The following is a 22476-nucleotide window of genomic DNA, read 5'->3' as shown; positions in this document are numbered from 1 at the left end:
AGGCTTACCATATTCTATGATACACACGGGCCGAAGAAGGCGTCCTTGCTCTAAGCATGGTTTGGATTACTTGTTTCGAAAATCCTTTAGCCTCTAAGATAGAGATTTCAACAGCCACGCCGTCAAAGATAGGCGATCCAGATGACTGTGATAACAAGGACCCTGCATTAACAGATCTGGACGTTGAGGGAGCAGTACCGGTGCTTCCACGGACATTCTCAACAGATCTGTGTACCAATGCCTTCTTGGCCAAGCTGGGGCTATTAGAATGATTGCTCCCTTTGCCTGTTTTATCTTTCTCACTACTCTGGGTAACAGAGATATTGGAGGGAACAGATATGCCAGCTGAAACCTCCATTCTACTGACAGTGCGTCTACCAGGACCGCTCCTGGGTCCCTTGTTCTTGATCCGTACCTCGGAACCTTGTTGTTTAGACGAGACGCCATAAGGTCTATTTCCGGTAGACCCCATCTGTTCACCAGTGTCTGAAACACTTCTGGGTGTAGTGCCCATTCGGTTTCCTGAATGGTGTGCCGACTGAGAAAATCCGCTTCCCAATTTAGTACACCCGGGACAAATACTGCTGACAATGCCGGGAGATGGAGTTCCGCCCATTTTAGAATGGGAGTTACTTCCTCCATAAGACTCTTGCTGTGAGTTCCTCCTTGATGATTGAGGTATGCTACTGCCGTCGCATTGTCTGAGCGGATCTGGACTGGTCTTCCTTGTAGATTGTCCTTTGCCTGAACTAGAGCCAAGTAAACGGCCCTTATCTCCAACAGATTTATCGGCAGGCGACTTTCCCTTGCGGTCCATTTTCCTTGGAACCATAGGCTTCCGAGTACCAGGGACGTGCAGTCAGGAGAGGCAGGGGAGGCAGTGCCTCCCCTGTCATAAATGATTAAAATAATAGAAAGAAGATACTTATGACACATATGATGTGTCATAAATATGTGCTTAGCCTTTATATTATTTTAATCATCTTTTTATGTTAAAAAAAAACTGTTTTACTTGTGAATCGGAGGCACCGCTCTCTGTGCCTCCCGATGGCTATGTGAAAGGGCCGGAAGCGGGGGGCAGGGCCAGGCATCGGGCAGTAAAAGCCCATTACAAAAAGCCCTGCAAGCGGCACCTCTAGAAGTGCTCTCAGATATATGAACACGCCCCTGTCACTGAATGATTGGGCAGTGGCAGCAGGGGTGGATTGAACTGTCAGTACACCAAGCCACCCCCCTTCCCGGGCTGACTGCCGCAATCAATGCCCCCACCAGTGGCCTGCCGATTGTGACCCCCCCCCCCCCCCACCCCCGCGATGTTTACCGGAGACGGAGGACTTCAGGGCAGGCTCTGTCTGTGATGTGCAGCTGCAGCACTGGCTGATTATCCTTATGTGGAGGCTGGGCTGACTGAACTGTAGGGGGAGCTGCAGAGTCACTTCCTCACCCTGCCAGCTCCTCTCAGGCAGTTCCCGTGGGCCTTTGAGAGTTCAGAGGTCGGGTGAGGAAGTGACTCTGCAGCAGGTTAGTGGCTGGCATGCTGGAGGGGGCTGGCTGGCCGGCTGATCAGGTAAGTAGTCACTGTCTTCTCTCCCCATGTCTGTTTTTCTGTGTCTAGCTGTCTCTCTCTCTCTCTGTCCCTCTCTGTGAGTCCCTTCCCATAGCAGTCTCCCTCCCCATATCACACTCTTCATGTCTGTCTCTCTCTCTCTCTCTCTCTCTCTCTCTCTCTCTGCATGTCTGTGTCTCCCTGTGTCTATCTCTCCATGCCTCTCTCCCTCCATATGTCAGTCTCTGTCTCTCTCTCTCTCTATCTCTCTCCCCTACCAAAAAATACATGATGAAAGAGCACTCCATAAAATAACATATAATGATATAATAATATAAAAGTTGACATAGTTAATATATTAAAACACTTTAATATGGCAAATATCCCATGTATATCACAGAAATAGTAAAGTGACAATCAGCTTGCAATTAGCATTAAAATCACATATGTTTAAAAAGTGCATGAAGTAATATGTAACTTGTATACCTGTTCCTAGTATAGTCCCTGGGGGGGTGATAGGCAGTCTATTGGGGTGTAGTAGGATATGCCGGCGGCCAGGCTCCCGGCGACCAGCATACCGGCGCCGGAATCCCGACTGCCGGCATACCGACAGAGTGGTGAGCACACGCTGCGGTCACGGTGGCGCGCTATGCGCGCCATGCTATCTATTCTCCCTCCAGGGGGGTCGTGAACCCCCAAGTGGGAGAAAGAGTGTCGGTATGCCAGCTGTCGGTATTCCGGCGCCGGTATACTGTGCGCCGGGATCCCAACAGCCGGCAAACTGATGACCACCCAGTCTATTGATGAGCACAAAATCAGCAGCATTGAATAGTTACCGCAGCTGATGGTAGGGTCACAATCCTACACCAGGTACAAGTAGTCATTCAGATGCATTGGGTATGGTTGACTGGCGGCCGGGGTCCTGGCAGTCAGCATACCGACGTCGGGATCCCGGCCGCCAGAATGCGAACTTGTCCATTGTGACCCTACCATCAGCTGCAGTAACTATTCAAAGCTGCTGATTTTGTGCTCATCAATAGACTGCCTATCACCCCCCAGGGACTATACTAGGAACAGGTATACAGAAATGTATTCTGTATTATTGGAACAGGGGTATAAACTGTTACATATTACTTCATGTACTTTTTAAACATATGTGATTTTAATGCTAATTGCAAGCTGATTGTCACTTTACTATTTCTGTGATATACATGGGATATTTGCCATATGAAAGTGTTTTAATATATTAGCCATGCCATCTCTTTTATATTATATTATTCTGTTGAGCGCTGTTTCATCATGTATTTTGTTTCAGGGCGTAACTAACCTCTACGTATTAACAGCTGCTGTGGAAACGCTGCCCTTGTAGCACCTGGAATAGGGGCACAGGTTCTCATACTCGGTCCTCAGGACCCCACACGGTTCATGTTTTCCAGGTCACCTGTAGATTTTTAAAATGTGACAGTTGGTGACACACAGTGCAGCTGCTTGGTGACATGGAAAACGTGAACCGTGTGGGGTCCTGAGGACCGAGTTTGAGAACCACTGGGTTAACATACTATTTTCCTCAGTCTCTCTCTCCCTCCCTGTGTCTGTCTCTCTCTGTCTCGGTCTCTTTCTCCCCATGTCTGTCTGTCTATCTCTCCTTGTGTCTGTATCTCTCTCCATGTCTCCTCCTACCTCCCAATGTCTGTGTGTGTGTGTGTGTGTCTCTCTCTCTTCCTGTATCTCTACCTCCCCATGTCTGTCTCTCTGGGTCACTGTGTCTGTCTCTCCATATCTCCTCCCTCCCCATGTCACTCCTCTCTCTCTCTCTCTCTCTGTCCGTCTCTCTCCGTATGTCTGTCTGTCTCTACGTCTCTGTATCTCTCTCCGTGTCTCTTTCTGTCTCTCTCTCCATGTCTGCTCCCTCCCCATGTCTGTGTATCTCACTCTCTCTCCTTGTATCTCTCCCTCCCCATGTCTGTCTCTTTCTCCATGTCTTATCCCTCCCTGTGTCTGTCTGTCTCCCCATATCTGTCTCTCTTTCCCTGTGACTGTTTCTCTTCATGTGTGTCTCTATCCCTCCTTATGTCTGTCTATCTCTCTTTCCCTGTCTGTTTCTCTTCATGTGTGTCTCTATCCCTCCTTATGTCTGTCTGTCTGTCTGTCTCTCTCTCCCCATGTCCATTTCTCTTTCCATGTTTGTGTCTCTTTGTCCCTGTCTCTTTCTCCCACCCAAGTTACTCTCTTTCCAGAACTGTCTCTCAGTATGTATGTCTCTCTCTCAACATGTCTGTTTCTCACTCCCTCTTTCTCCCCCCCCCATGTCCCCCTCTCTCCCCATGTCTGTCTGTCTCTCCCTCCCCATGTCTCCTTTGCTCTGTGTTTATATATCACACACACACACACACACTGGGTTGGAGGCTTCCATATATGTGCACTCTCTTCTATTTCTATCTCTCTCCCTCTCTCTCATATCTGGAACCCCCCCTAAAAATCCTGCATTTGCCCCTAGTAATGAAGAGAACTGGGACAGACAGCTCCAGTGATGAGGAGGGCACTGCTGCGGGCAGCCAGAAAACGAAGAGCCTTATGTACACCTGGTGCGGAGGTGCGGCCCTGCCCCACCTCCAACCCGATCGCAGGCCACGCCCATGCTCCCCTGGACTACGCAGAGAACACCAGAGGAGCGGAACCCATAACTTCTGCTGAGGCTGTCTGTCCGTCCTGTGTGAGCTTGCATGGAAGGAGCACCGGTGGCTGGGACCCGGGAGCTGCATAAGAGGAGGTGAGATCCCATACTGCGCAATTTTTCCCTCCACTACTCCCATCCTGCCCCCCCCTTCTATTACTCCCTGCCTGTCCCCCTATTCTGCACTACTGTTACTCCAATCCTGCCCCCTGCTCTCCACCAGTACTCCCAGTCTGCCAGCCTGCTCCTTCTCCCTCTCTCTCCCTCTAGTCTCTCCTTATTCCTCCTCTCTCTCTCTCTGCAATCTCCCTCTATTTCTCTCTCTCTCCTGTTTCCTCGCTACTCCTCTTTCCCGTATACCCCTATTTCTATTCTCTCTTTGCCATCTCCTCTATTCCTCCTCTCCCATCTCCCTCTATTCCTTCTCTATCTTCCTTCTGCCCCCTATTCCATCTCTATTCCTTCTCACCCTATTCCTCTCTCTCGCTCTGCCATCTCACCCTATTACTCCTCTCCCATCTCCCTCTATTCCTTCTCTATCTTCCTTCTGCCCCCTATTCCATCTCTCTTCCTTCTCACCCTATTCCTCTCTCTCGCTCTGCCATCTCCCCCTATTCCTACTCTCTCGTCTATCCCTATTCCTCCTGTCTCCATATTTCAACTCTCTCTCCCATCTCCCCATATTTCTCTTCTCTCTCCCATCTCCCCATATTCCACCTCTCTGTTTCCCATAAATTTATAAAAATTGACAATGTATTAGCCGCCTGCTCATCACAAGTTTGATGAGCAGGAAGGCTGCAGGCACTGGCGGCATCAGACTGAGATGCAGATTAGAGGCTGGGGGTCAGGCAGTTGATGGCAGCGATTTTGTAGGTCATTGGCAGGGTTGGCACCCATTAGTGGCGGCAGTAGTGGGCATTGGCACGGCGGCAGAAGATGACATCGTCTGGACTTCACAGAGATTATAGCTGCAGTGCCTCACCAGCCACTGACCTCACCGCACGCCACTGCCGAGTACCGCCCCCAGCCTTGCAGGCTGGCATCTGTTGACAGGACTTGCCACTCTTTTATCCAAAAGGGTCTCCCCTTGTTTAAATGGTCTGTCTGTAGCCACCACGCTAGAGACCTTTTTACATTTACTGAAAACGTTATCATCTGCTTCTTTATCGTTTGATGATCCCCGTTCCATTTGGTCAAAATGAGATGCTGCAATGGTCTGGAGTGGAATTGCGCATATTCCACCATGTCGAAGGTTGATACCATCAGACCCAACAGTCGCATTGCTGCATGGACTGACATTGTCTGGGCTTGCAACGCTTCCTGAGCCATGACCTGCACCTTGACTATCTTTTTCTCTGGTAAGAGAACTCTCTGTAGGTCTGAATCCAATATGGCCCCCAAATGAACCATCCGCTGTGACGGATTCAGGGACGACTTCTCCCAATTTATGAGCCACCCGTGTCTCTGTAAACAAACTATCGTCTGTTGGAGATGGCTCAACAGTAAATCTTGCGACTGTGCTAAGATTAACAGGTCGTCGAGGTATGGGAATATTCTTATCCCCTGCTTGCGCAGACAAGCTGCCATAACCACCATGATCTTGGTAAACACCCTGGGTGCTGTAGCTAGCCCGAAAGGCAGAGCTTGGAACTGGAAATGTTCCTGGAGGATGGCAAACCTGAGGTAACACTGATGTGACAGTGCTATAGGCACATGTAGGTAAGCATCCCGTACATCCAGAGATACCATGTAGTCTCCCGGTTCCATAGCCAACATTATGGAGCGTAACGTCTCCATGTGGAACTTTGGGATCCATATGTATTTGTTCAACATTTTCAGATTTAGAATTGGTCGATATGACCCATTTGGTTTCTGGATTAGAAATAGATTGGAGTAATACCCCTGTCCCTTTTGTGATGGAGGTACTGGGACAATCACACCTGACTGCAGTAATTTTTGGACTGCTTCTTGCAGGGCATTGGCCTTCGACTCTATACGAGACGGGCTGGTGCAAAAAAAATCTTTGAGGAGGCTGCCTCCTGAATGGGAACCCATACCCCTGAGATACTACCTTCTGCACCCAGGCATCTGCTGTTGACTGTTGCCATATGTGTGCAAATAGAAGGAGTCGGCCCCCAACCCTGGAATCCTCGAGGCGGAGGTCCGTCTCTTCAGGCTGAGGGTTTCTGTTCAGGTTTGGAAGCTAACTTTTTGCTAGCCCACTGCTTCCTACCCCTGGATTTAAACTGGGGTTGTTTAGGCTCCTCTTTATCTTTTGCTTTGCTTTGCCAGCGAAATGAGCGAAATTTTAAACCCTTGGACTTAGGGTTATAGGTAGCCGGAAATCTGACCTTTTTTGGTTCAGCCTCTGATTCTAGGATATCCGATAAAGGTTTTCCAAATAATATATTACCCACAAAAGGCAATGCTTCCAATTCTTTCTTAGATTCCGCATCTGCCTTCCAGGTACATAGCCAAATTGCTCGACGAGCGACTACTGTCAAGGCTGAAGCTTTAGAAGCAACTGTACCTACATCAATTGCTGCTTCTTCCAAATACTGGGCAGATTGTCTTAAACTGCAAAAACGATCCTCTTGCTCCCCAGTAGGAGAAGGGATACTGTTCTCTAGTTCATCTATCCATTCACCCATAGCCTTTGCTACCCAGGCCGAAGCCATAGCAGGTCTTACCACTGCTCCTACTAGAGAAAAAATATTTTTCAAAAGGCTCTCTACCCTTCTGTCTGTGACATCATTCAAAGAGGTAGATGACAGTGGTAAAGCAGATTTATGCACGAGTCGCAGAACATGTGCATCTACTTTTGGAGGAACTTCTCTCTTCGAACAATCCACAGCAGGAAATGGATAATAAGAATCCCATCTCTTAGGAATCTTATACTTTTTACTGGGCGCTGCCCAAGACTCATCCATCATTTCCGTCAACTCATCTGACGCTGGAAATTCAGCTTTCACTGATTTTGTTCGTTTAAATACAGGTGCTTTTGCTTTTAACACTGTCTTGGCTGGCTCTTCCAAAGAAAGCACAGCCTTCACGGCATTAATAAGTTCAGCTACATCTTGTGAACTAAAGCTCTGCGACTGATCATCATACGGAGTTGAATCTATTGTTTCCTCATCATCATCCGATGTATCATCTTGTGTAGTCTGCCACACAGACGTATCTGTCTTAGTCTTACCTGCCCCTTGGTTGCTTGTAGAGGCTACTGGAACCAAACCATAGGAAGGGAGCTGCATGTATGGGTTCATAGTGTAACCTAACACCTGAGGTGGTGCTACTGTAGTTAACTTGTCCGCTATAGAAGATAGAGTCTTTGCGAACATATTCCATGGTGGCTCTGTTGGTGGTTGAACCAACTCCTGTTTTTTACTTCGCTGAAAAGCGAAACAGTTTGCACACAAACCCTCATAAGTGACCAATTGATTCATATCAATTACCCCTGACTTACAAGATAAGCATGTTAGGGCTATAGGAGTGCTTGATAAATTCTCCTCATCACTTTTGCCGCTCACAGACATGGTATTAACCTGTTATCGACTACACAATTTGTGACTGAAGAACACCCTATATGTCAGTATATAGAGGCGAGATCAATCTGACCACAGTGCACCTGATTTGAGGGTCAGAACAGGACTGACATTACACAGAAAAGTCAGCACACATACTAGCAATCAGTCACATGTTAAAGCATTAGACATTGTCATATGAGAATACAACCTCCATAATAACTTATACATAAGTAGGAAAATTGTACTTCTGTTTTAACTGGTTCTATTTTCAACATAACATGCAGAAAACACAGTAATATACAGGTCTCATATGCAATAGGTACTAAAAATTAACAATGCATACTAAAAAAGTAGAGAGAATTTCTAGTACTGTATACCCTGTCTCCAGAGAGCGGGATACAGGGAGACTCACCACACTTCCATATCCAAGCAAATACGCTCGTAAGACGCTGAGTGGATTCAGACGCTACTGGTGTACACTGCCGCTCTTGATAACTGATAACGGACACGGACGCTTACCAGCGGACAAGACGCTGAGCGACTTCCACGTGTATGCAGACGCTAAGGCCTGCGACTCGGTCTGGGCGGGTTTATATCCAGTGTACACAACCGCAGCGTCTAAGCTGCGACAGAGTACCCTCGTGGTAGCGTCTGAGCCGGAAGCGAGGTCATTTAGTTCATGAAACGAGAGACACGCGGGAACTGGCCATGAACTCGGAGGAGGGGCGGCCAGGAGAGCGTCTGAATCGCCCTGTTGACTTAAACTCCCAGGATCGCGGCCTCTACCTAGTCCTGGCGCCTATTATCCCCGGAGCGTAGCGCTGTCACACTCGAGATGTTCGGCGCATCAGCACACTGTTTGTAGTCTCCACCAAATCAGTGTAGCTGTGTCCTGACCCCTCTAGTAAGAGGAAGTCCATAGACTCACCGTCTCCCCATGCTCCGGCCACAGCCTGGTTACATCTGCTGGACCTGCTAGAACATCCGACACAGACGCCCGTCGAGACAGCACTGATACCCGAAGGTAAGCGTTGTTGTGAACCGGTGGGGAGTTATTGGAGCAACTCTTTCTAATATGCGTTTAAGATGCGGTTAAGAGAAGTCGCTCTAAAAAACATTATAGTAAGTCTATAAAAATAAAGTAAAGAAAACTTGAGGCTGCTCTCACAGCAGCCCTGTGACCATGCGGCTTCCTGCCGCACCAAGCAAAAAACTGATCTGACTGAGTCAGTGGGCGGGACTATATAGTGGAGGCCCCAATGCATCCTGGGAGGCCAGAAAGCTCGTGACCGTGTTGGTGCCATTTTCGCTATCGCTCGACAATATCCCAATGTTATCCTGTGGATAATCCTGTGGATTCAGCCAGAGAAATATAAATATATATATACACACACACACATACATACATACATACATACATACAGATATACATATATATACAGTGGTGGAAAAAAGTATTTGGACAGCCACTGTACACTTCGGCTGTGAGAGACAGAATCTGGAAAAAAAAACCTAGGAAATCACATTGTATGATTTTTAAACAATTTATTTGTATATTCTGGCGGAAAAAAAATATTTGGACAATCAAAAAGTTTAAGTGTGTGTACACACGGTGAGATCCTTGCTATGCCCGATTTTCACTTGCGATTTCCCTTGAACTCCCTGGAGCCCAGATAGCACAGATTTTGACTAACTTTTCTTGAGATATGGACTATGGGGGCAATTCCAAGTTGATCGCAGCAGGAAATTTTTTAGCAGTTGGGCAAAACCATGTGCACTGCAGGGGGGGGGCAGATATAACATTTGCAGAGAGAGTTAGATTTGGGTGGGTTATTTTGTTTCTGTAAAGGGTAAATACTGGCTGCTTTAATTTTACACTGCAATTTAGATTGCAGATTGAACTCACCACACCCAAATCTAACTCTCTCTGCAAATGTTATATCTGCCCCCCCCTGCAGTGCACATGGTATTGCCCAACTGCTAAAAAATTTCCTGCTGCGATCAACTTGGAATTACCCCCTATGTGGGCTTACGATTTTGGCTTATGTGAGATGTCATTGACATGTGAGATGAACTAGATAGTACACCGATCTAGCAAGGATAGACTTGCCTGCACAGTCTTTCTTTTCTTGCGATGCCGGCCTGGCGGGACCGCGTATCGGGATTGAATCGGGATCGCAAGGTGACTTTCACTTTGCGATCTGCACTAACTTTTCTTGCGATTTTGACTATACAGTCAAAATCGAAAGAAAATATCTCACCGTGTGTGCACACCCTTACTCAATACTTTGCAATATAACTTCGGTTGGCAATTAAAGAGGTCAAACGTTTCCTGTAGTTCTTGACCAGGTTTGCACACACTGTAGCAGGTATTTTGGCCCACTCTTCCATGCAGATCTTCTCTAGATCTGTCATGTGTTGGGGCTGTCACCGGGCAACACATACTTTCTATTGGGTTAAGGTCTGGAGACTGGCTAGGTCACTCCAGGACCTTGAAATGCTTCTTACGGAGCCACTCCTTAGTTGCCCGGGTGGTGTGTTTGGGGTCATTGTCATGCTGGAAGACCCAGCCACGTTCCATCTTCAATGCTCTTACTGAGGGACGGAGGTTTTTGCCCAAAATCTCACAATACATGGCCCCATTAATTCTCTCCTAAATATGGATCAGTCGTCCTGTCGCCTTTGCAGATAAGCAGCCCCAAAGCATGATGTTTCCACCCCCATGCTTCACAGTGGGTATGGTGTTCTTGGGATGCCATTCATCATTTTTCTCCCTCCAAACACGGCGAGTGGAGTTTATACCAAAAAGTTTGATTTTGCTCTCATCTGACCACACTACATTCTCCCAATCCTCCTCTGGATCATCCAGATGGTCACTGGCAAGCTTTAGACAGGCCTGGACATGTGCTGGCTTAAGCAGGCGGACCTTTCGGGTGCTGCAGGCCTTCAATCAATGATGACGTAGTGTGTTACTAATGGTAACCTTTGTGACTGTGGTCCCAGCTCTCTTGAGGTCATTGACCAGGTCCCCCCATGTAGTTCTGGGCTGATTCCTCACCGTTCTCAAGATCATTGATACCCCACGAGGTGAGATCTTGCATGGAGCCCCAGGTCGAGGGAGATTGTCAGTGATCTTGTATTTCTTCCATTTTGTAATATTTTTGCGCCAACAGTTGATCTCTTCTCACCAAGCTGCTTGCCTATTGTCGAGTAGCTCATCCCAGCCTTGTGCAGCTCTACAATTTTGTCCCTGGTGTCCTTAGACAGCTCTCTGGTCTTGGCCATGGTGCAGAGGTAGCAGTCTGATTGTTTGAGGGTGTGGAAATGTGTCTTTTATACAGATAACCAGTTCAAACAGGTGCCATTAATACAGGTAACGAGTGGAAGATAGAAGAGCTTCTTAAAGAAGTAGTAACAGGTCTGTGAGAGGCAGAAATCTTGCTGCTTGGCAGGTGTCCAAGTAAATTGTTTAAAAAACATGCAATGTGATTTCCTGTTTTTTTTTTTTTTTTATCAGATTCGGTCTCTCCCAGTTGAAGTGTACCTATGATGGAAATTACAGACCTCTCTCATCTTTTTAAGTGGGTCAACTTGCACAAGCGGTGGCTGTCCAAATACTTTTTTGCCCCACTGTATTCCTCCAACGAAGAACGGCACTCAGAGTCTCTTAAATTCATAAACGTGCTGTATTAAACATGAACAGGTCGAAAACGTTTTATTCTGACTAATCTTTAACAAATAGAAACCTTTCTCCTCCCTCCAGATGTCTCTCTATTTATACAAGTAAAACATCGGTACTAACAAAAAGGTGAGACACGAAAAAGATAGAAAAACAGTAGGAGGGACATTCCTTTTAAACAAGAGCGACGGCTGGTAGCTCGGGGAGCAGACGGCCAGGTGATCAAGCTCCCTGAGCGAAATGTGCGTCACTTCCGGTTCCTGTGTCCGTACTTCTGGTCTCGCGGACATCGGTATCCCGCGTCAGGCTCAGCTTATTCCACGGGGGTTAGTATACCGATCCGTGGATACAGGACTTCCGCCTACAACTCACACTGACCACCAATGAATGGAGGCTCGGTGAATGGACTATGACGTAAGGCAACTACCAACAACTGCTAGATATATGTGACTTTATTAGATTACTCCACTCCACAATTAAGATAGGTACACACTATACAATTATCTGGCAGATTATCTGCTAGATCTAGCCGGTTGGAATGGAAATCTGGTAATGGATGAGAGGAAATTATAATCAACCATTTGCTCCCAAACACTGCAAAACGGACAAAAACAATTGTTCATACAAGTTGGTTAAATTTGCGTTTAACCAATATGTCTGAATGACAGGTTTTGTTTGTTTTTTTAGTGTTTGGGAGCAAATGGTCGATTGTCATTTGCTCTCATCCATTACCAGATTTTAATTACAACCAGCTAGATCTAGCAGATAATCTGCCAGATAATTGTATAGTGTGTACATAGCTTTACGGTAAACACTTAAGAGGACGTCTGTTTAATTACGCTACTCTATACACCAGCTTAATATATTTTTTGTCTACGTAAATGCATGTACCGAGCTGAAACTTGTAGATATAGTGATTCTCTGCTACTATGCAGCTGCATAACTTTGCAGACGATTATCGACTGTGATCCTTTTTTTACTACAGCTGCATGCTTTAACTTGCAAACTACTGCCTGCTGTGGTTTCACTGCTATTGCAGCTACATAATATGAATGATGTTACACAAATGCAGGTCACCAACAGATGTGACTTCTGCTTCTGCAGCTATATGTAGTGACTTTGAGTAAATTGCACACAAACAAATCCTCCCTCTCTTTCTCAGTCTGTCATAGGCAGAGACAGGCTGCTACTATAGAGTAAAATCCACCCTGTCACGGTCTGCAGACTCAGCTGTTTAACATTACAAGACCAAGAAATTATACTCTGCATTTCCTATTGGTTATCATAAATAGTGATGAGCGGGTTCGGATCCTCGGAATCCGACCCGCCCGAACTTCACCTTTTTTTTACACGGGTCCGAGCGACTCGGATCCTCCCGCCTTGCTCGGTTAACCCGAGCGCGCCCGAACGTCATCATCCCGCTGTCGGATTCTCGCGAGACTCGGATTCTATATAAGGAGCCGCGCGTCGCCGCCATTTTCACACGTGCATTGAGATTGATAGGGAGAGGACGTGGCTGGCGTCCTCTCCGAGTCCGTTGTATTATATTAGAACTTAGTTAGTTATAATTGTGGGGAGGATTGGGGACGGGGAGCAGCTGTTAGGGAGTACAGTGCAGGGTTTTGCGTTTAATCCGTTGTTTCTCTACCTGAAAAAAAACGCTCCACCATATCTGTGCTCACTCAGTGTGCTGCACTGCTGCATGATATATCTGTGCTGAGTGCACTGCTCACACTGCCTAATTGTGGGGACTGGGGAGCAGTTATAGCAGGAGTACAGTGCACAGTTTTGCTGACAGTGACCACCAGTCCAGTATACGTTTGTCTGCCTGAAAAGCAGTGTGGTGTTTTTTTTTTTTTTTTTTCTTCATGCTAGTTTGTTTAGCAGTCTGCTGACACTGCAGTGTCCACCAGGTCCGTTATACAGTATATTATATATATAATTAAGCACTAAGCAGCAGTACGGTAGGCCACGGCTGTACCTACCTCTGTGTCGACTCGTCACTCGTCGTCCATAAGCATAAGTAATACTATCCATCCATCTACATTGTATACCTGTGGTGTTTTTTTTTTTCTTTCTTCATACTAGTTTAGCAGTCTGCTGCTGACACTGTCCACCAGGTCCGTTATACAGTATATTATATTTATATATAAGCACTAAGCAGCAGTACGGTAGGCCACGGCTGTACCTACCTCTGTGTCGTCACTCGTCCATAAGTATAAGTAATACTATACTATCCATCCATCTACATTGTATACCTGTGGTGTTTTTTTTTTTCTTTCTTCATACTAGTTTAGCAGTCTGCTGACACTGTCCACCAGGTCCGTTATACACACAGTATATTATATTTATATATAAGCACTAAGCAGCAGTACGGTAGGCCACGGCTGTACCTACCTCTGTGTCGTCAGTGCACTCGTCGTCCATAAGTATAAGTAATACTATACTATCCATCCATCTACATTGTATACCTGTGGTGGTTTTTTTTTTTTCTTCATACTAGTTTAGCAGTCTGCTGACACTGTCCACCAGGTCCGTTATACAGTATATTATATTTATATATAAGCACTAAGCAGCAGTACGGTAGGCCACGGCTGTACCTACCTCTGTGTCGTCACTCGTCGTCCATAAGTATAAGTAATACTATACTATACATCCATCTACATTGTATACCTGTGGTGTTTTTTTTTTTTCTTTCTTCATACTAGTTTAGCAGTCTGCTGCTGACACTGTCCACCAGGTCCGTTATACAGTATATTATATTTATATATAAGCACTAAGCAGCAGTACGGTAGGCCACGGCTGTACCTACCTCTGTGTCGTCACTCGTCGTCCATAAGTATAAGTAATACTATACTATCCATCCATCTACATTGTATACCTGTGGTGTTTTTTTTTTTCTTTCTTCATACTAGTTTAGCAGTCTGCTGACACTGTCCACCAGGTCCGTTATACACACAGTATATTATATTTATATATAAGCACTAAGCAGCAGTACGGTAGGCCACGGCTGTACCTACCTCTGTGTCGTCAGTGCACTCGTCGTCCATAAGTATAAGTAATACTATACTATCCATCCATCTACATTGTATACCTGTGGTGGTTTTTTTTTTTTCTTCATACTAGTTTAGCAGTCTGCTGACACTGTCCACCAGGTCCGTTATACAGTATATTATATTTATATATAAGCACTAAGCAGCAGTACGGTAGGCCACGGCTGTACCTACCTCTGTGTCGTCACTCGTCGTCCATAAGTATAAGTAATACTATACTATACATCCATCTACATTGTATACCTGTGGTGTTTTTTTTTTTTCTTTCTTCATACTAGTTTAGCAGTCTGCTGCTGACACTGTCCACCAGGTCCGTTATACAGTATATTATATTTATATATAAGCACTAAGCAGCAGTACGGTAGGCCACGGCTGTACCTACCTCTGTGTCGTCACTCGTCGTCCATAAGTATAAGTAATACTATACTATCCATCCATCTACATTGTATACCTGTGGTGGCTTTTAGTTGTGCGCAAAATATGGAGAACAAAAATGTGGAGGTTAAAAAAATAGGGAAAGATCAAGATCCACTTCCACCTCGTGCTGAAGCTGCTGCCACTAGTCATGGCCGAGACGATGAAATGCCATCAACGTCGTCTGCCAAGGCCGATGCCCAATGTCATAGTACAGAGCATGTAAAATCCAAAACACAAAAGATCAGTAAAAAAATGACCCAAAAATCAAAATTAAAAGCGTCTGAGGAGAAGCGTAAACTTGCCAATATGCCATTTACGACACGGAGTGGCAAGTAACGGCTGAGGCCCTGGCCTATGTTCATGGCTAGTGGTTCAGCTTCACATGAAGATGGAAGCACTCATCCTCTCGCTAGAAAAAAGAAAAGACTTGCGGCAAAAGCACAGCAAAGAACTGTGCGTTCTTCGAAATCACAAATCCCAAAGGAGAGTCCAATTGTGTCGGTTGCGATGCCTGACCTTCCCAACACTGGACGGGAAGAGCTTGCGCCTTCCACCATTTGCACGCCCCCTGCAAGTGTTGAAAGGAGCACCCGCAGTCCAGTTCCTGATAGTGAAATTGAAGATGTCAGTGTTGAAGTACACCAGGATGAGGATATGGGTGTTGCTGGCGCTGGGGAGGAAATTGACAAGGAGGATTCTGATGGTGAGGTGGTTTGTTTAAGTCAGGCACCCGGGGAGACACCTGTTGTCCGTGGGAGGAATATGGCCATTGACATGCCTGGTGAAAATACCAAAAAAATCAGCTCTTCAGTGTGGAAGTATTTCAACAGAAATGCGGACAACAGGTGTCAAGCCGTGTGTTGCCTTTGTCAAGCTGTAATAAGTAGGGGTAAGGACGTTAACCACCTCGGAACATCCTCCCTTATACGTCACCTGCAGCGCATTCATAATAAGTCAGTGACAAGTTCAAAAACTTTGGGCGACAGCGGAAGCAGTCTACTGACCAGTAAATCCCTTCCTCTTGTAACCAAGCTCGCGCAAACCACACCACCAACTCCCTCAGTGTCAATTTCCTCCTTACCCAGGAAAGCCAATAGTCCTGCAGGCCATGTCAATGGCAAGTCTGACGAGTCCTCTCCTGCCTGGGATTCCTCCGATGCATCCTTGAGTGTAACGCCTACTGCTGCTGGCGCTGCTGTTGTTGCTGCTGGGAGTCGATCGTCATCCCAGAGGGGAAGTCGGAAGACCACTTGTACGACTTCCAGTAAGCAATTGACTGTCCAACAGTCCTTTGCGAGGAAGATGAAATATCACAGCAGTCATCCTGTTGCAAAGCGGATAACTGAGGCCTTGACAACTATGTTGGTGTTAGACGTGCGTCCGGTATCCGCCGTTAGTTCACAGGGAACTAGACAATTTCTTGAGGTAGTGTGCCCCCGTTACCAAATACCATCTAGGTTCCACTTCTCTAGGCAGGCGATACCGAGAATGTACACGGACGTCAGAAAAAGACTCACCAGTGTCCTAAAAAATGCAGTTGTACCCAATGTCCACTTAACCACGGACATGTGGACAAGTGGAGCAGGGCAGACTCAGGACTACATGACTGTGACAGCCCACTGGGTAGATGTATTGCCTCCCGCTGCAAGAACAGCAGCGGCGGCACCAGTAGCAGCATCTCGCAAACGCCAACTAGTTCCTAGGCAGGCTACGCTTTGTATCACCGCTTTCCAGAATAGGCACACAGCTGAAAACCTCTTACGGCAACTGAGGAAGATCATCGCAGAATGACTTACCCCAATTGGACTCTCCTGGGGATTTGTGACATCGGACAATGCCAGCAATATTGTGAGTGCATTACATCTGGGCAAATTCCAGCACGTCCCATGTTTTGCACATACCTTGAATTTGGTGGTGCAGAATTATTTAAAAAACGACAGGGGCGTGCAAGAGATGCTGTCGGTGGCCAGAAGAATTGCGGGCCACTTTCGGCGTACAGGCACCGTGTACAGAAGACTGGAGCACCACCAAAAACACCTGAACCTGCCCTGCCATCATCTGAAGCAAGAGGTGGTAACGAGGTGGAATTCAACCCTCTATATGCTTCAGAGGATGGAGGAGCAGCAAAAGGCCATTCAAGCCTATACATCTGGCCATGATATAGGCAAAGGAGGTGGAATGCACCTGTCTCAAGCGCAGTGGAGAATGATTTCAACGTTGTGCAAGGTTCTGCAACCTTTTGAACTTGCCACACGTGAAGTCAGTTCAGACACTGCCAGCCTGAGTCAGGTCATTCCCCTCATCAGGCTTTTGCAGAAGAAGCTGGAGGCATTGAAGGAGGAGCTAAAACAGAGCGATTCCGCTAGGCATGTGGGACTTGTGGATGGAGCCCTTCATTCGCTTAACCAGGATTCACGTGTGGTCAATCTGTTGAAATCAGAGCACTACATTTTGGCCACCGTGCTCGATCCTAGATTTAAAACCTACCTTGGATCTCTCTTTACGGCAGACACAAGTCTGCAGAGGTTCAAAGACCTGCTGGTGACAAAATTGTCAAGTCAAGCGGAACGCGACCCGTCAACATCTCCTCCTTCACATTCTCCCGCAACTGGGGGTGCGAGGAAAAGGCTACGAATTCCGAGCCCACCCGCTGGTGGTGATGCAGGGCAGTCTGGAGCGACTGCTGATGCTGACATCTGGTCCGGACTGAAGGACCTGCCAACGATTACTGACAAGTCGTCTACTGTCACTGCATATGATTCTCTCACCATTGAAAGAATGGTGGAGGATTATATGAGTGACCGCATCCAAGTAGGCACGTCAGACAGTCCGTACGTATACTGGCAGGAAAAAGAGGCAATTTGGAGGCCCTTGCACAAACTGGCTTTATTCTACCTAAGTTGCCCTCCCTCCAGTGTGTACTCCGAAAGAGTGTTTAGTGCCGCCGCTCACCTTGTCAGCAATCGGCGTACGCGGTTACTTCCAGAAAATGTGGAGAAGATGATGTTCATTAAAATGAATTATAATCAATTCATCCATGGAGACATTCACCAGCAGCAATTGCCTCCAGAAAGTACACGAGGACCTGAGATGGTGGATTCCAGTGGGGACGAATTAATAATCTGTAAGGAGGGGGATGTACACAGTGAAAGGGGTGATGAATCGGACGATGATGATGAGGTGGACATCTTGCCTCCGTAGAGCCAGTTTGTGCAAGGAGAGATTGATTGCTTCTTTTTTGGTGGGGGCCCAAACCAACCAGTCATTTCAGTCACAGTCGTGTGGCAGACCCTGTCGCTGAAATGATGGGTTCGTTAAAGTGTGCATGTCCTGTTTTTACAACATAAGGGTGGGTGGGAGGGCCCAAGGACAATTCCATCTTGCACCTCTTTTTTCTTTCATTTTTCTTTGCGTCATGTGCTGTTTGTGGAGTATTTTTTTGAAGGGCCATCCTGCGTGACACTGCAGTGCCACTCCTAGATGGGCCAGGTGTTTGTGTCGGCCACTAGGGTCGCTTAGCTTAGTCACACAGCTACTTCATTGCGCCTCTTTTTTTCTTTGCGTCATGTGCTGTTTGGGGAGTATTTTTTTGAAGGGCCATCCTGCGTGACACTGCAGTGCCACTCCTAGATGGGCCAGGTGTTTGTGTCGGCCACTAGGGTCGCTTAGCTTAGCCATCCAGCGACCTCGGTGCAAATTTTAGGACTAAAAATAATATTGTGAGGTGTTCAGAATAGACTGAAAATTAGTGGAAATTATGGTTATTGAGGTTAATAATACTATGGGATCAAAATGACCCCCAAATTCTATGATTTAAGCTGTTTTTTAGGGTCTTTTGAAAGAAAAAAAAGAATCCAAAACACACCCGAATCCGACAAAAAAAAATTCGGTGAGGTTTTGCCAAAACGCGTCCGAACCCAAAACACGGCCACGGAACCGAACCCAAAACCAAAACACAAAACCCGAAAAATTTCAGGTGCACATCACTAAAGACAATCTTCGCATTAATTCCTGTCTCTTCTTACAATCATCTTTCTCAAGCAAATCATACTCTCTGGATCACTCTCTCATCCTGTGAGTGATAATAAGTTCTGCAATGCACCATGTAACAGAACCTTATTCCTTCACTCAAGGATCAGCAGAAGTGTTCCCCTATTCTTGCTTAGAGCCAGTATCTACTTCTGACCACCCTCTCATTCCGTTAGTCGATGTGCACACGGGATGCGGTCAATTTACCTACAATCAAAATCCCGACGGTCAAAATATCAACAACCATCGACCCACATTCAAAATCCAGACAAGGTCAAAATCCTGACATGGCCTTAATACCGACATTTAAAATACCGACGAGGTCATAATACCGATATTTAAAATGTCGATAGGTCAAAAAGTCGGCATGAGTTTTTCATTATTTTTTCATTGAAACCGACTTGTTCATACTTTACCATCCCAGTGGACCTGGGGGGAATCTAATAGTATGCCGAGTGCAGCGAGGCACTGTGCCCGAAGCATGGCGAGCGCAGCGAGCCATGCGAGGGGACGCGGTACACCTATACGGTTCCATGTCGGCGTATACAACAAAAAAACAATGAAAAACTCGTTGACTTTTTGACCTGTCGACATTTTAAATGTCAGTATTTTGACCTTGTCGGAATTTTGACCACCGGTCAATTGTTGTCAGGATTTTGACCATCGGGATTTTGATTGTAGGTATTTCATACTGATCCCGTGCACACAGATGACGGAAAAGTAGAAGTGATAGGAAATCAGTATCTGGCTCCTTACCCACACCAAACAGATTTTTGTAAAAAATACTTTCAGCAATACATCCACAGTTAGACTATCTACGTACCATCCTAACCAAAAAAAAAATTATGTTATCCTCACAGAAACTGAATATGTTTTATTGAATTTGAGTGCCTGATGTAGTATATGTGTGTGTATTCAGATTGATGTTGCATGTTGGACTATACTGACCTACGATCACAACACACTGGCATGCCCAATCTCGTCTGATCTTGGAAGCTACTGTATGCACTGTTGGGCTTGGTCAGTACCTGGATGGGAGACCACCAGGGAATACAAGTTACCTTAGGTATTTTATTCTTTCACACAGAACTGATTCTGATACTCAGATAAATCAAAGGCCACATATTCAATTGAGGTTTCACACGATATTGTACTGAGCCAAAGTGAGCAGCTTTCTCCTATAATTATTTATATATGGAATAATTTTCTTACTATACAGTATAAGGAAATCATATTTTCGCTTGCACATAATTTATCGCCTAAATCTTGTATTTATACCTAAATGTATGTATGTTTACATCTGTTCCTCTCTTTTTAAGTGTGATTAAATAAAGGTTATGTTTTAAAATGTATCATTATCATCCAAAAGTGTGCCCAAGAAAAGACGTATAGTTGCTTCTACTTTTGCCCTTGCAAATCCGTATTTTTCCTATAGTTTACACAAACTACAATCTGGGAGCACCACCAACCTAACGCTACACCTATCACATTATCTAAGTTATTCATATGTCAATATACATACCACGTGGAGATTTACATTAATTTTGTTAGTATGACTGGAGACACCTGATATTTGCATTGCACTCCTCCTTGTTGGTTTTAGGTTTATCCTAAGTGATTTTAGGAAAGACTTCTTTACATGCAAATATGTTTGTTCTGAATTGGAGACTGTGCGCAAATACTGTGTGTTTGTCTTTACAGAGTTGCCAGATAGAAAACGGACTTGCTGGCACACAAGAAAGGATGAAAAAGACACTGCCAATGAACCTACTGAATAGTGAACCTTGCTCTCTTGTCTAACCATACAAAAACAAAATCAATTTTAAAAGGAGAATTTGTGATAGTTAAATCTTTTTATAATCTCTTGTACAAATACTGTACAGCAGTCAAAAAGATTTGATCCTGAAAATAAGTATTGATAAATCTAGTGCACCCACCTGCTCCATAATTGTATTGGATTGTAAAGAAGCAGTTACATTTCATGATTTTGTGCATGTCAGCCTTTAAGAATGTATTAAGTCATATTATGATAAATGGAAAAAGAGGATTTTGGTACTTACCAGGTAAATACTTTTCTTTGAATCCATATGGGTCACTAGAGTACTCTTGGGATATGGACGGTGCAATAGCAGGGAAAGGCACATTTAAATATTTAAATGTGTAACCCTCCTTCCCTTCCAAGATGCCTCAGTGTTTTTTGCTGGGCCGAACAGGAGCGAAAGGGAGGATGAACAATAGAGAATTACATATAACTTTAGAACATAACGGACAACTATAAAGTTGACTCGACAACATATAATCACCGTAACATTCCAACAAGCCGGTGACAATGTGTTACCATAAGATATACTGTAACAGTAGAGGGCCAAAGCTAGATGCTGATGCCGTAGAATTATGACATTTGTAAAAGCACAAACGTGTGCACCGATGGTTCATGGTTCATGGTTCATGCTTACGCCAACTGCTTATTAAGAGAATCTGAATAAGGAAACACACAGTCGCCCTTTGTCTCTTCGCAAACAATGTGTTAGTGAAATCTACCACCTGGCGTACCGCCCAGATGAGATCATCAATGCCCAGGCCCTGAGTGACCTCACTATCTGACCTTGGCCTTTCTTCCCAAGACATGAGGTATGGCATTGAATTGTTTGAATGTAACACAGAGGATTCCGGTAAATTATAAGACAAACAATGACTACTTTTAGAAATTGAACCATGAAAAGTTATTGAAATATCCAGAGCCCACTTTGGCTGCTCAGACGGCATCAACCGTGAATCAGACTTAGCCGCCACACGTTCTTTCCGTGCAGCTGACAACTCGGACTTCAAATCAGCCATCACACCTCATCGTTCACGTAACGCACTATCATGGTTATTGCAGACAAGCTGCTTTGCACACAGACAGTAACAGTTTTACAAGTGTCCTTACGACTTCACAAAAATTACTGAAGTGTGTATAAGCTGCAGTGCACCGTATCCTCCTTTAAGTGTGTGTTGCACACTTGCACTGACAAAACCTACTAACACCCCTGCGCCCTCCAGTGGCCATGTGTTGTAGGACCTACACCAAATTCCTGTAGGGAGCAGGAAGTAGTGTCAAAATGGCGTCTCAGCATGCAGTTTTGTTTTGTTTTTTATATTATTTATTTAAATATATATATATATATATATATATATATATATATATATATATGCCTAGGCTTAACAGCCTGGTCTGCTAAATTTGTTGTACTGTAAACTTTAAGTTACATATAAGCACACTGCCTGGCTTCAATATATCACCTCAACTCCCCCCACCACCTCCTATTGCAGAGAGACACGGTGTTACAGCTATATGAAGCTCCGGGTAGCAGCTCAGTGGAAGCTGCGGCTATTGTTCTAAGCGGCTGCAACGTGAACTGTCTGCCCGCTCACCCAGCAGTGTGCTGGAAGCGAGCGGCGCAGGGCTGTCTTTTAGTATCGCCCCTCATTTGCAGCATAGCAAAGCGCGGAATCTTCCCCAACTAAACCGCCGGTTCTCATAGCGACTGGGCTGGGGAAGCGGGGGTGCA

General features: G+C 45.6%; 1 protein-coding gene and 1 long non-coding RNA gene across 2 annotated transcripts in view; one reads left to right on the top strand and one right to left on the bottom strand.

The window, feature by feature from the left end:
* SERHL2 (serine hydrolase like 2) overlaps positions 1-22476 on the bottom strand; it is a 309035-nt gene that overhangs the window by 147437 nt on the left and 139122 nt on the right. The gene's annotated exons all lie outside the window — the stretch shown is intronic.
* LOC134956977 (uncharacterized) lies at positions 1486-20990 on the top strand. Its single transcript, XR_010186350.1, has 3 exons — positions 1486-1567; positions 4044-4316; positions 20627-20990. It is a non-coding gene; the product is annotated as an uncharacterized LOC134956977 (long non-coding RNA).

The sequence above is a fragment of the Pseudophryne corroboree genome, chromosome 9, assembly GCF_028390025.1.
Source record: "Pseudophryne corroboree isolate aPseCor3 chromosome 9, aPseCor3.hap2, whole genome shotgun sequence".
NCBI lineage: Eukaryota > Metazoa > Chordata > Amphibia > Anura > Myobatrachidae > Pseudophryne > Pseudophryne corroboree.
Note: the sequence above shows the minus strand (reverse complement) of the source record. Positions and strands in the feature narration are given on the sequence as shown.